Here is a 14,391-nt window from a genome sequence, read left to right on the forward strand (position 1 = left end):
CTTTGTACTGGCAGGGGCCAAGGAGACATGCTGGCTGTGTCCCATCCTCCATGCTGTTGCTCTCAGGCTGGCCAGCCCCAGGTGCAGCCATCCTTGTGCTGAGAGGGAGAGAAGGTGGGAGATGAAGAAGGTGAAGACATCCAACAATTGAGATTGTTCAGCCTGGACCAGAGAAAGCTCTGGGGAGACATTTGAGCCCCCCCACCCCCAGTGCCTATAGGGGCTTCAAGAGAGCTGGAGGGGGGCTGTGGACAAGGGTCTGGAGGACTAGGACAAGGGGGAATGGCTTTGCACTGCCAGAGGGCAGGGTTGGATGGGGTATTGGGAAGAAATTGTTCCCTGCGAGGGTGGTGAGACCCTGGCACAGGGTGCCCAGAAAAGCTGTGGCTGCCCCATCCCTGGAAGTGTTTAAGGCCAGTTTGGATGGGGCTTGGAGCAACCTGGGATAGTGGAAAGTGTTCTTGCCCATGGCAGGGGGGTGGAACTGGATGAGCTTTAAGGTTCTTTCTAACCCAAACCATTGTATAATTCTCTCTATGATTCTAAGTACAAAGGAGGATGGAAAACTGGAAACAGCAATGAGATAAGAGAAGGAACAGCAACAGCAACAATATTAATAACAAAAGAGTACAAAAGAAGGGGTGATTCACATGAAGAAATGCTCATACAGACCCTGAGACGATGAACGATGGCAGACAATACTGCTATGTTTTTCTTCTACTGCAAGCCAGAGTCCCTACCCCCCACCCTGGTAATGACGTGAGGTGGAATGGAATAATCCCTGGGTCCTGGCCAAAACTTGAACATACCTCTGCAAAACCAGCTCCAAGCACGTTGGAGCCCCCCAAAGCGTCACTGTCATGAAGGGCTCTGTGTGTGTAGCTCTCTACAGGGTGGCACCAAGGTAGGGTCCCTGTCCCTCTGGCTGCATGTGGATTTCCCAGCACCTTTAGGTGGCTACAGCCAGAGCTGGTCACTGGGAATTTGGATGCCAACAGTGCAGTTGTCCAGCACTTTTTCCTTGCTCAGCCTGCTTGCTGGGTCTCATTCTTCCCCTTCAAACAGAGCTGAAGCATCATTATCTGGGAAGCGAAGGGGTGACTGACCCAGGGGTGACAGGTGTTGAGCAGGGTGACCCCCCTTTTTACTGCCTGGTAGCTGTCCCCAGGTGGAGGTGTTGCACCAGTGACCCCCCCTCAGTACCTCCTGTACCCAGGCTGGTGGCCCTTGATCTGCATGTACAGCATCACTGTACAATGCATTCACACCTTTCCTTCACCTCGGATGGGCCGGCGGCATCACTCGGCTGTGTGTGTGTAGCTCTGAGCCCGATGTTTAGAATTGTTGGTCCCCCAGGAATTTAGCAGCAGTTAAACATGTGAGTGTTTAGAGCTCCAGTTCACAGCCTACTGCTGCAGGCATCTCCTGCCCCCGCCATCTGAGCAGTTGAGCAAAGGACTTAAAATCTGCCAGGAAACAGGCGTCTGAGACACAGAGTCGCCTTCGAAGTTGGCATGTGTTCAGGATGATAAAATCTTTCACGCCTTTTTTTTTTTCTGTTTTAGATAGCAGGGTGGGAAAAAAATAGCTTCCAAGCTGTAAGGAGTAGTTATGCCAGAGAGGTGGGTGGGGGCCCAACCCGGCAACTCCAGACTTGGCAAGAAGTGAGTAAGCAGTGAATACACCACAACTCGGGACTGGAGAAATTTGGGGCTACTTTTTTGAGCTGTTCTTTTTCTTGTTGGGGATTTTGCCTTTGAAGGCTGTTCATAGAGCTGTGTCTGAAAGTGGGAGCCAGGGTATCCTGTCCATCTGGTGGTACCAGTGGATATTTTCAGCTACACGCAGAGCAGTGGGTGGAAGGGGATTCTCCCTTCCCAGCAGCTCATGGGTAGTGTTGCTGGTGTGCAGGAATATTTTTTAATATCCCTGCTCTTACTACTCCCACGTTTCTCTGTGGTACCTGTGATGGCCCACTGGTTGGTTCCTGCTGGAGCGGCGCTTGCATCAGGGCAGCAGCACAGTTCGGAAAGGTGCAGTGAGTCACACAGACCCTGTCCCAGCCTTTCATCTAACCCTAGGAAATCCCTTGGGTCGTGAGCACGTAGCCTACCTCCTTTTTCCTTCCGCTTGCTGGCTTGTCTGCCCTGGAAAGTTTTCCTTACAGACCTCATACATAAGTCCCCTTCGCCTGTGGAAAATATGACTTTTGCCGGGTAGAGAGCACTTTTGTTTACATGCTGTTTGAAGCCATGAGCTGCCTTATTTGCCCATTTCTTTGTTCCCCTGAAGCTAAGCATGTGGGATGGATTTTGCCAACCCTGTCAGCCCCAGCACTGAGGTGCATGCTGGTGCTGTGGGTATTGGGGTGGATCTGGTTGCCTCCCAGGCTACTAGGGAAACCTTGTGGCTGCTGGGGTCCAGATGGCTTGTCCCAAGTGCTGGCTGGGAGCAGTGGGGCTGGGGGGGCTGCCATGGGCTCCTTGAGATGACTCCCAGGTTCTCCCCTCCACCAGCTGAGAGCAGGCCCTGGGTCATGCCATGGTCTGGTGCAACTCCAGCTACACTTCTTACACTGTCCTTAAGGTGCCAGTGGCAGCTGGTGAGGAGCAGTGGGAATATTGGGAGCATTGGGTCTCTGCTGCAGTGTGGTTCCTCTCCTCTGCTCCCTGCCTAGGGCACAGCAGGACTGACTCCCTTCCACGCATGTCCTCACCACAGCCACTGGTCAGTCTGAGCTTTGAGCCTCTGTGGGTCATTTGGGGGTGTGTCTGTAGTTTTGCTGTCTGGGGGTCAGGAGTTGTTTCCCAGCTCACAAGAAAGACCTACACTCCTCACCCTACTGTAATCGCGCACATCACCAGTCACACCCCAGCCCACATGAGAGTCTGCTTGGGGCACCTTGCCAGGGACATGGCTGCAGGTGCCAACAGACCCCTCCAGCCATCGTGACAGTCCTCAGCAGTTCCACTGTGGGCAGTGTGGCTGACCCAGCACTCAGGGAGCTCCAGACAGTTGAAACGCCAGTGTCTCCTGCTCCTTCTGGCCCAGAATGTGGCTGGCAGAGCAGAGACTTGGCACTTCTGACCTTCTGCCACTCTTGCATGCCCCAGCATGTGCAGCGAGCTCTTTCCCCGTGTGGGGTTATTTCCCTCCCCAGATGCCCTCTTCCCTGGCTGCTCCTTACATTTCCCACACTTGTATCTGTTTCCTTTGCCCTTTTTTTACCTCTGAAACCAACCCAAGATTAGGTTGGGATTGCAGGAGCAGCCTCAGGAAACCCAAGGAAATACAACTGCATGCAAATTCGAGCTCCATGATAGTTTTGGAAGCAGATGAGGTTGGCACCAGCAACTCCTGTCATCGAGGTGTTGCACGAGAGAGGGGCAGAGGTGAATCCCCTGATCCAGCCTTTGCCTCAGAGCACATCCCCACTTGTCCCTGCTCAGAAGCACAGGTTTTTACCATGGCCTTTCTGCCTTTGTCTGTTGGCATCACTGCCCTTGGTGGCCATCCTGCATGGATGTGCTGTCACAGTGCTGTGTCCTGACCTTTTCAGAGCACTCAGGTAGGATGCATCGGACCTTCCCTTGAGAGATGCAGTCCTGTTCCTGCTCTTCAATTCCTGACCTCTCACCAGTTACTAATCCCAGGAGGGCTCTACCTCTTATCCCATGGCAGCTCAGTTTCTTTAAGAGCTTTTGGGTATTCTTTAAGTGCTTAAGAGCATTGCCACATAACATTTTGAAATCCCCATAAAGTCTGGTTAATTGGATCACCCTTATCTCCATAGTCACCATTTCCTTGCAAGGGAAAGTCATGCCCTGCATGCTGACTCTTCCCAATGAGGTAATTATCCGGGATCGGCTGATTGTGCTCTGAACCATGGTTGCTTCAGTGTGAGGCATTAAACCTGGCTTTGTGTTTTTAGTTTGATGAGCAATTTAATCCTGTTCAGAAGTTTTTTCTGGGAGAGGCAGCTGATGTGTGGCTCTGTGGTTTCTCTCCGTCTGGTCCTGATGCCTCACTGGGTGCTCTGGCAACCCAAACTGGGATTGGCATCAGGAGTGGCACTGCTGACAGGGGCACAAGGATTTTTGTGGTGGCTTTTTTTTCCTTAACCAGTTCAATTTTCCTTAGGAGGAAGCTGTTAAATAGTGCAAACAAAGCACAGTGCCTTGCCAGCAGCGTTTTTAAGATTTAGACCTTTGCATCTGGATGCTCTGAGATTTTTCAGACTGCTTCATTCCAAGTAGGATGTATAAAATATTATCTAAGGGTTTCTCTCTGCTTTAATGATTGGTGTTTCATGCCAGATGGGGTGTGTTGGTGACCCTGTTTGAACTCAGTGTGATTTGTACATGCACCATACAGGTGTGCCTGTATCTGCTCCTTGTGCCTTGTCATCCCCAAACATCTGGGGAGCTGGAGTTGTCCCTGATGGTGCTACCCCAGGGAAGTGAGGAGTGGGGTCTGGATCCAGTGTCAGAGTTCCTAAATTGAGGATTTCTGTGGTTTAATGCAGTGCAGGTTCTCTTTGAGACTGAGTAAGCCATGACCAGGGGATTTGCTGCTGGTCTGTGTGCTCAAGGAGTGTATAGGATGCAGTTTGCTGTGGAGGATGTTGTCAGTGTTGTTCGACACGTTGTTTGCCTGATGCTCCCTGGACTTGGTTTCAGCAACATAAGTAGGAGAGGAAGCTTAGACAAAGAAATGTCCCAAACCGGATGGTGCTAGAAAGGAAACAAATGTCAGGCCCTGAGCAAGTAAAAGCAGATGATGCCAGGATATCCTCCCAAGTGAAGGAGATGAAGGAAGAGATAATCACCCCATCGAAGGCACCCCTTTGTTCCAGCTCAGCCAGCCTGGGGGTATGGACCAACCTCTCAGCTGAATACTTAATCTGTATTTAACGTGTGGTTTGTCCGGCTTTAGCAGGTACTGTTTGAGGGATTGATGGACAAAAGCCAACCCATGAAAGGGGAGAGGCAAGAAGAGTGGCTTCCCTCGGGGATGTTGCTGCTCCTGGCCCCCTGCTTTCCGCAGGCTCGGCAGGGAGGAAGGGGGCTGCTGAGAGCCCTGCTGTGGGACAGGGTCATGGGGGCATCAGTGCCCCCCACAGCTGCGAGGGCTGCAAGCCCAGACAGCCTGATGGGTTTATGAGCACATCCACATCCCTGGTGCCACGGCCTGGAGCTGTGCTGGCGGCTTCAGGGTGAAAGCAGTGTTGGTGCTCTGGGCAGAGGGGATGTGGCTGTGTTTACAGCTGTTTTGGATATGCTTAATCTGAATGTGTTTACAGCTGTCCTGGGTACATGTAATCACTGCTCACTGATGTGATGGTTCATCTAAACACCTTCACTGGTAAAACAACCCCTGCCCGCCTCATGAACCCCTTTGCTTTGGGAGCAGGAGGTGTTACTATGGGAAGACACTTAACTCTTACAACTCTGTTGATGTTCCTCCACCTGCCTATTGGCCCCCTGTGTAAATGTAGAGCTCGTGCTGCTTTCGGGGGTGCTGTGCCCACAATGCCTGATGTTGGTGGTGGGCTCCAAGTGAAGAATGGGATGCTCATCATTGCTCAGTGTTGTGCTGGTTTGGTCAAATTTGGAAATACATTCTCTGATAAAGAGAATACACCCCAAGACCGTGTGCAATGCAGGTGCATCAGACAAGCAGAGGATGCTGCAGGCACCTGGGGTGAGCTCTGGATGCTGCTGCTGCTGGTGACCAGTGTAAAAAGAAGTGGTGAACCAGTTCAAGCAATCCTTTTCCATGCATTTTTCCAACTTCTCACAGTCCATGTCTTGGGATTTTTGAGCCAGAGATGTTCTTGTACTTGAATAGCACTTGCTGGATCTTGCTTCCAGTTTTTCCTCCCCCTAATTTTCAATGTTAACTTTGCTTTTTTTATTTTTTTGACCCCTTCTTGTCACAATTCCACAAAAGGTCAGCTCTGTCTATCTTGGTGCCAGGGCCTGGCAGCTGAGCATTAATAGCCAGCCTACACTGCACCTCATCTGCCATGACCAGAACCTCCCTAGATGCTCATGGTTTAAAAATTGGCCTTGTGTTGGTCACTGAGCAGGTTGGTTCATGACCTCTTGCTGGGCAGTGCTCAGAGTGTCCCCAAGGTAGTTCTGCATTTTGGCTTCTGGTCCTGCCTGCCCACTGTGACCCCAAGGGACGTTTTGCCATGGGTGGCACCACACAGCCCCATGCCTATGGTTGCCCAGCCTGGGAGTGTGAGAGGGTGAGGGGAAGCCAGAGTCCTTCCTCTGCCCTGTACCACAGTGGGGTCCCTGCAGGTGGGGTGAAAAGACAGGACCATTGGTACTCCTGTGAAATTGCATTGGATGTCACTCTTCCTCCAACCCCAAGGATGGAGATCCCTGTGGATGGAGATCCCTGTCTCTAGGACGTGTCCCCAGCTCAGTGTGGGGGCCTCTCTGTCTTGAGGCTGCCCTGATCCAGCTCTTCTCTTGGATGACATCAGGCAGGGCACTCTGCTTGGTCTATCACCTGATCTGTGTGCTCACAGGCAGTCTGGAATCACCATCCTGCCTGTAGACCCAGCCCAGGACACCATGTAGGCACGAGGACACACCTCGGCATTGTTCAGGAGTCTACACAAGCAGATTACTGCAAGAGGAGCTGCCAAACTGCCTTGAAGCATGTGCTGGCCTTAGAAATTCACATTACAGACCATCTATGATGCAGCTGAATCTTTGATTAGGCAGCTATGCTCCCAGTTGTCCTACAGCAGCAGCCACCACCCCGCTGAGGATGCCATTGTCCTTCTACAGGACTGCCAGCTTGCCACTCTGCAAGGAATGGGTTAAACATCCTCTGTTGCAGTGGGGATCCTGCAACACGCATATATCAAACCAGGAGTCCCGTGGAAAGGAAATATATATATACAGACAGATTCTTGATAGCTGTTTCAGAGATGTTTATTTCTCCAGCCGCCTGGCCGGAGCTCTGCCCAGGAACTGTTCCAGTCACGGGACCAAGGGTCCTTCTGCCCGCGCAGGGAACACAAACCAACCAATGGGAACGAGGCTGAGCAGGGGCAGGGAAACCCCGTGTCTGTGCCCTCAGGGCCCCTCTCCCAGGGCTACATGGCAGGGGAGGGACCCCAACACCTCACCCGTTTTATTTTAATAAAAGGAGAATGAAAACAACTGGATAAACATAACAAGAACAGTTTCAAAACAAAACAAGCCACCCTCCTGAGTCTTTAAATGTCCAAACAGATTCTGTGGAACATCTTAGGGCTGACAGAAGGGAGACAGAATTCTCTGAGCATGCTTTGTGGGGAAACTGAGGCAGGAGAGGGTTTAACTTCTTCCCTCCCCCTTTTCATCCCCCACTCGGCATTGGAAAGGGATTTTTGGGGAAACAATTGGCAAAAGCATGGTTTTGTGAGGGAAACCATGGATGAAAAAACGGATTGGGAATACACTGGGGGTAATAGGACATAGGGTAAAAGGGAAAGGTGGGATTAGGAAAGGGAAACTGTAGGGGGGGCTTACAATGGAGATACTGTCTAACATGACTACGATTTTTTGCATATATACTGCCTTTTACAGGAACACCATCAGGCCCAGTGACCTGCGATGCTTGTAACCCTTTTCTCCCTAGTACAATATTAAATTCCACCACCTCTCCATCTCCCAAGCTTGGGATGCATTTTTCAGGGTTATTCTTTTTAATAGCAGTTCTATGCACGAATATGTCTTGCTGGTTGTCACACCTTGTTATAAAACCATAATTTTGCTTAACATTATACCATTTTACTATCCCTAAGGTCTTAGTTGCTATGATCTTTTCCTTTTTCCGAGTGGCTGCTGTTTTCTGTCTCGCTGCGTCTTTGCTCTCTCCTTCGGTCGCTCCCATGTTGGAATTGTCGGGGCTGCTGGTGCCTGCGCGCTCTTCCCGGGGTCGCGTTCGGGGCTGTGCGGGCCGGGCCGGGCCGTGCCGCTCAGTTCTCCGTGCGTCGCCTCCTCTGGTCGCAGCTTCGCTGCCGCTGCCGGGCGCTGCACCCACGTCTCGGCCGGGCCCCCGAGCGACGACTCCCCCGCGCCCTGCTCCAGCGCGCGTCTCGGCTGGGCGCGGCTCCGCTCCACCGCCATCGCCGCCCGCCGCCGCCCGCGCGCCGCCCCTCTCGGTCGGGCGTTCCCGGGGCTCGCTCCACCACGCGCTGCACAGGACCGGGCAGGCACCGCCGGGTCCCGCCGCTCCCCGCTCCGCCACCGACACTGCGGCTCGCGTGGCTCCGCCCGCGCGCGGGAACTGCCTCGCTGCTGCTCGCAGGGCGCTCGGTGCACGTGGCCTGGGCCGCACGGTCCCTGCGCCAGGCTTCCCTTCGCCAGGACACAGCTGACATTGCTCAACAGTCTCGGTAACTAAATAATATTCACGAAAATATTCTTCCATCGGCATATATTTTGACTCCAGTATTAACTGTGTCCAAACGGTTTTCCAAAAGCCCTTGGTAATAATTAAATCCCAAGAAACATAGAAAAAGTTCTTAAACAACCATGCCAGGAAGTGTTTCAGTTCTTTTTGAGCTTGAATCAAGCTAAAATTTACAAATCGTTGTTCAAGAATCATTTTAAGTTTAAGATAAATGTCCATATGCGGCTCTGAGAGCCAAGAGTCTTCCCACGGTTCCTCCATAGTTTAGATATGGAATAGCAAAGCAAAACCAAGAAGAGGAATCCAAAGTTTCCAGGGTTTACTCACATAAATCAGTCGCTTAGGGATCGGGGATCATTCTGCCCGCATTCTCCACCATTTGTTGCAGTGGGGATCCTGCAACACGCATATATCAAACCAGGAGTCCCGTGGAAAGGAAATATATATATACAGACAGATTCTTGATAGCTGTTTCAGAGATGTTTATTTCTCCAGCCGCCTGGCCGGAGCTCTGCCCAGGAACTGTTCCAGTCACGGGACCAAGGGTCCTTCTGCCCGCGCAGGGAACACAAACCAACCAATGGGAACGAGGCTGAGCAGGGGCAGGAAACCCCGTGTCTGTGCCCTCAGGGCCCCTCTCCCAGGGCTACACAGCGGGGGAGGGACCCCAACAATCCTCCCTCCTTCCTTTTGCAGCATGGATTTGGAAACACGTTCCCCAGGCTTGGCAGATACTCTGCTGAGGATCATATGGCGACAGCAGGGAGAAACTACCAAGCTTGGATCTGCTGCCAGGGCTTTTCAGGGATGCAGCTTCTGTTGGGTTGGTGGCACAGAATGGTGGAGGAGGTGCTGGGTCTGGCAGTGCATCCACCACATCCTCAGGTGAGGTTAAGGACTCTCAAAGTAGGTCTGCATGAATTGGCATGCAGGATGCAAGGTGTGTCTCCAGTATGGTGGATGTGGGATGGAGAATCCATATTGCAGAACTGTGTACCAGGACTAGCACACAGGCATATGCTCAGCACATGTGGGGACCCCAAGGAGCAAGACCAGTTTGCAAATCATGTTTCCCTGAGGTGGAAAATCACTGTCAGAGTGTGGAAAGCATGAAGCTGCTTTTGGCTTCTGGTGTTTGAAATGTGCTATGCTCACTTCTATGATTGACTGCCTAATATTTCCGATTTCCCAGGACTTTGATGAAAAAACCATTGTTAAAAAGCCATTCATTTATTAAAGTGGGTTTACAGAAAAAAAAAAAAGCCAAAAAAATCCCAACCAATCAAAAAAAAACCCAAACAACTCCACACCAACGTTTGAATGATTTGGGAAAACGTGATGTTTCATAAGCACCAGTAACTGAGTCATAGTGGCTCAGCTCAGCAAGGCCAGTGCTGTTTGGGGAGGGACCCTCTTTCATCCCACAGTGGCAGGGAGCCAGCTGATCCATGGTGGAATTGGGTCTGCCATTGAGAGGGATGAGGAGCCTGGGAACACACTCTGCCTCCCACCCCACCCTTGTCCCTGCCACATTTCAAGGTCAGCTTGGAAGGGACCACACTGTGTCACCTTGTCCAGCCTCCCAGCTCAGGCAGGGTCATCCAGAGCACATGGCACAGGATTGTGTCCAGCAGTGATTTTCCCAACATCCTGGTGGGACACAACCACTTTGGCCAGTGACACAGAGGTGGAACTGAGGAAAGTGGTTTCGTTTCGTAGCTTCACTGCTGATCCTAAGGCAGGGGGAAAATGCAGTAGTTAGTGTTAAATTCTCTGAGCTTAAAATAGGATAAGAAAACACAGACAGGCATTCCTGGAGATGAAGGCATCAGTAGCCAAAAGCAGCCTGCCCGTTGGTGCTGCTCCTCCCGAGCAGGGCAGAGGTGAAGGGTTGTGCCTGCGAGAAGGAAGTATAAAAATAGGTTGTTGTTTCCAACACTGGCTTTTGCGCTGGTCCTCTTTGCCCTCCGTGTGAACGCCTGCATGGATCCTTACCCCACCAGGAACAGGGAGAGAAGGAAGAAGCCACGAGCCACCCAGTGCTGCACCTGGAGCCCTCATTGGGCACTGAAAGGACATGGTAATGTGGGTGTCACAACCCAAACACTCTGGAGAAACAGGTGAGAAAGCACACGGAGTTCTCAGCATGAAGTTTTAGTAATGTCAAGGTGGTTGATGCAGCAAGACGTGTCAACACATATCCAGGACCATAGGAAACGGCCTCAAGCTGTACCAGGGGAGGTTTAGATTGGATATTTGGAAAAAATTCCTTCACTGAAAGGGTGGTCAGGTACCTCAAAGGGACAGAAAGCTGAGAAGGTTAAGATTTCTCTTTGACCAGTTGATGCCTGTGGTTAACTGTGGCCAGGAATGAGATTTTGGGACATGATGAAAGTGCTCTGAATGGCAGAGACAAAGGAGTGATATCAGGCTGCAAGCCTGAAATTTGACAAAAACTGGGAAGAGCAAGGCCAGTGTTGCATTCCTCTGTGTCCTGCAGCATCCCATGGGCTGAGCTTGGTTCAAGACCTGCAGATGTCTTTAAACTGCAATGAAATGCAGTGGTTTTAAACTGACAGTGAGTAGGTTTAGATTGGATATTGGGATGAAATTCTTGGCTCTGAGGGTGGTGAGGCCCTGGCACAGGTTGCCCAGAGAAGCTGTGGCTGCCCCATCCCTGAAGTGTTCCAGACCAGGTTGGACAGGGCTTGGAGGAAATAGTGGAAGGTGCCCCTGCGCATGGCAGAGGATGGAATGGGATGAGCTTTAAGGTTCCTTCCAACCTAATCCCTTCTGGGATTCTGTGTCAAGAGCAACATGCAAGTCAGAAACCTGCTCCCCAGGTGACCACATGCCTTTGTTCTAAGCCTGCCATCACAAACAGCCAAGCTTTAGAGCAGTTATTTAATCCTTTTACGATCCCCTGAAGCCCTAACACACATAAAGGGCCATTGACATGGTGGAAGCACTGATGAACTTTATTGATGGTGTTTGGGTGGAGCTCTCCCACTGCTTTCTGGAAAACACTGGCCTTCTTATCTTGGCGTGGTGGGATGCACTCGGACACGGACACCGCATCCAGGATGACGCTGGAATGGCAGAGGCTCAGTGCTTGGGCCCCGCGGGGAGTGCCGGATACCCCGGCAGCTGTGAAGGCTGGTACCGGCACCCCTTCGAGTGTGGGGGGTGCGGGTCGGCGTCCCGGCGCTCCGGGCGGGCCCGGCCGGGGACGGGCTGAGGGCGCGGGGGGGGCGAACCGTGCACAGCGCGGCCCCGCCCCCAGCCGGCCCCGCCCCGCACTCGCCCAATCAGCGCCGGCTCCCCCGAGCGGCCGAACCCGCCCCTCGCCCCTCGTTGCCGTCTCCGCCGCGCGCGAGCGCCCTTGGCCCCGCCCCCGCTTGCGCTCAGGCTCGCCAATGGGAATGACGGGACCGCCCGAGGCCCCGCCCCCACGCGCGAGGTCCCGCCAATGGGAACGAGGGCACTCCCCGCGGCCCCGCCCCCACGCGCGCGGGGCTCGCGCCGCTGGCAGGTCCGGCGCGGCCTGTACGTCGGCGGCGGCGCGCGCAGGGAGCCGTGGCGGCGGCGGCGACGGCGCAGCGGGGCCGCGGCGACGGCGGGGCTCGGCCGGGACCGCGCATGGCGGAGCGGCGGCGGAGGGGTCCGGGCAGCGGCTCGGGGAGAGGTGAGCCCGGGCTGCGGCTGCGGCGGCGGGAGCGCCCCGCGGGACCTGTCCAGGTCCTGACGCGGTGGCAGGTGCCGGTGCCGGCTGGTCCGGCCGCTCCGTACCTGTTGAGCGCGATTGGGCTGCGCGGGCCGGGCCGCGGTGGAGGTGCCGGTGCGGGGGTGCAGTGCGGCGCGGAGCGGGGCCCGGCCGTTCCCGGCGGGGGCGGGCGCCCGGGCGGGCTCAGCCGGGCAGGGGCCGCGGCGGCGGCGTCGAGGCCATTTTGGGGGGATGGCGGTACGGCAGGAAGTTTGGCCCCGGACACCCGACCCGGAGGCAGCTCCCCAGCGGGACCGGCCGCCCGGCACGGCGCCTGCCCCGGCCGCTCGGGGCCCCGGGGGAGCGGGAAACCCCCTGTGCCTGGCACCCGCTGCCGTGAGGCGGGGCTTGGCCGCCCTGCCCTTCTCCCGGTGCCCCTGGGCCGCCGCCGTGCTCCTCCGGCGTCGCCGGGTCCGGCCGCCCCCGGCACCGCCGCCTGCCCTCTGCAGTGGGGAGGCGGCGCGTCTTTGGAGAGCAGTTCGGGCGTGAAACGCGCCTTTCCTTCCCGGCTTGATAACCCCCCAAAGCCCTTTTCCATCTGTTGCCGTGGCCCCCAGTGGGTTACGTTGTTCCTTTGGCATTTGGTTCGATTTGTGTTGTGCTGGAACAAAACTGCAGTCGTGAGATCTGTGACTGTGCTTTTAAAAGTCTGGTTTGCTTAAAAAAAACGAAGCAAAAGACTTCCTAAGGGCACCTGTCTGGTGCCTGGTGATGGAGCGGTACCGCTAGCCTGGGCCAGCCCTGCTCTCTGCCCGTCTTCATCTTGTACCTCTCAGGACTCAGATGAGGGAAGCACCGGTCATGCCAGAGCAGGGCTACAGAGCATTCAGGACTCTGCACTCAGGCTGGTGAAACCACGGAATTGATGGATGAGCCACCGTCAGGCATGCTGGTCCTTGGCCTGGGCTTTTTTCTCTTTTTTTTCTTTTTTCTTGTTTTTTTCTTAATTTTTATCACCTTTTCTTGGTGGTATGTAAAAGAAAAACTAACTTCATGTATTTTTTAGCATAAACAAGATTAGGGTCTCATTTCTTACTGTTGTTTATTTTATCCAAGTGGTGGTGAGCTTACTGGAGCTGTTGGGATCCCACAGGCACCCTGCTTGCTCTGTGAGTTACTCTGTCACTGCTGACTGAGAGTGAAGTTGTAGCGTTGTTCTTGGAGCTGTTTTATGCTGGAGAGCGGCAGCAGGCCAACCTTCCTGGACGCACAAGATGTTTAGAATAATTAGTGATGGAATACCGTTTTAAAATAATTGTTTGGGTTTATCTAGCACTCAATTGTAGCAATATCCACCTCTAAAAATAGGCAGGCCTCTGTCGTAATGAGCCTCGTAGTATAAACAAGTTATATCTTGAATGACTTGTTACTTTTGGGATATCCGAGATAGACGCCTTTGGGGGTTCTGCCAAATCTTCTGTCTAACTTTTTTTTTCCTTCTGCAGTGGACTATGTTTCTTGGCCCTTACGCTGTGTAATTGTGTGCACTGACCAGAGGCAAGGCTCAGTAACCCTCGCTGTTCAGGGCTGGCACAGCTGCACAGAAGAGCTTCCCACTGCTCCACGGGCAGCCAAAGGTTGAGCAGTCCTGGTTTTTCCATGAAATCCATGCTCATATGGAGATGGCTAGCAGTGGGCTCTGCCAGGTGACTGTGTGTCACCCCTGCTCTGAGGCACTGCCCTCCGTGAATTCAGTGCAGAGCCCTGTTTATCTGTGCTCTGGGTCTATGGTTTTCCACAAGACAGAGACTGAGCAGCTTGGGTGTGATCCTGGCTGTGCTGCTCCTTACTGGGATACCTTCCCCAAGTCTCCCAGGGCGCAGCTGTGTGAGCCCACTGTTCTTGCTTTCAGGAGTTGAGAGCAAGGATGGCAGGAGGAATTTTCTCACATTTTGCTGCGTGGTTTATCAGAGCGTGACGGATGAGTGTTGGCCCAGCCTCTCATGCGCACATGCTTTTTGAAGTTTGCTTTCAGCAGTCAGCATGCTGGCCAAGGCTTCTCTGTGTTGCTGATGTTCAAGAGCACTGGCTCCTCAGCTCAAGAGAGAAAAAATAGCCATCTTTTTCACCAGGAGGAGTGTTTGCTCTGTGAGCAGTTGTTTTCTGAGAAGGTACCAGAGAGGACGTTGTGCTCAGTGTTTGAAACAGGAGTGTCTCATAGCTTTGATCACACTGTGCTCACAGACCCTTCTTTGATATTGCCC

The 14,391-nt window shown here is 53.5% G+C and overlaps 1 protein-coding gene across 2 annotated transcripts in view; it reads left to right on the plus strand.

Annotated features, from left to right (window-relative positions):
- The first annotated feature begins 12,041 nt into the window (after window positions 1–12,041).
- The window catches only part of ADARB1 (adenosine deaminase RNA specific B1), a 66,819-nt gene continuing 64,469 nt past the window's right edge, over window positions 12,042–14,391 (plus strand). For both annotated transcript variants that reach the window (XM_048309234.1, XM_048309236.1), the window contains exon 1: window positions 12,042–12,109. The gene's annotated coding sequence lies outside the window, so the exon portion shown is untranslated. The remainder of the gene's footprint in view (window positions 12,110–14,391) is intronic.

Source organism: Corvus hawaiiensis, chromosome 7, assembly GCF_020740725.1.
Source record: "Corvus hawaiiensis isolate bCorHaw1 chromosome 7, bCorHaw1.pri.cur, whole genome shotgun sequence".
NCBI lineage: Eukaryota > Metazoa > Chordata > Aves > Passeriformes > Corvidae > Corvus > Corvus hawaiiensis.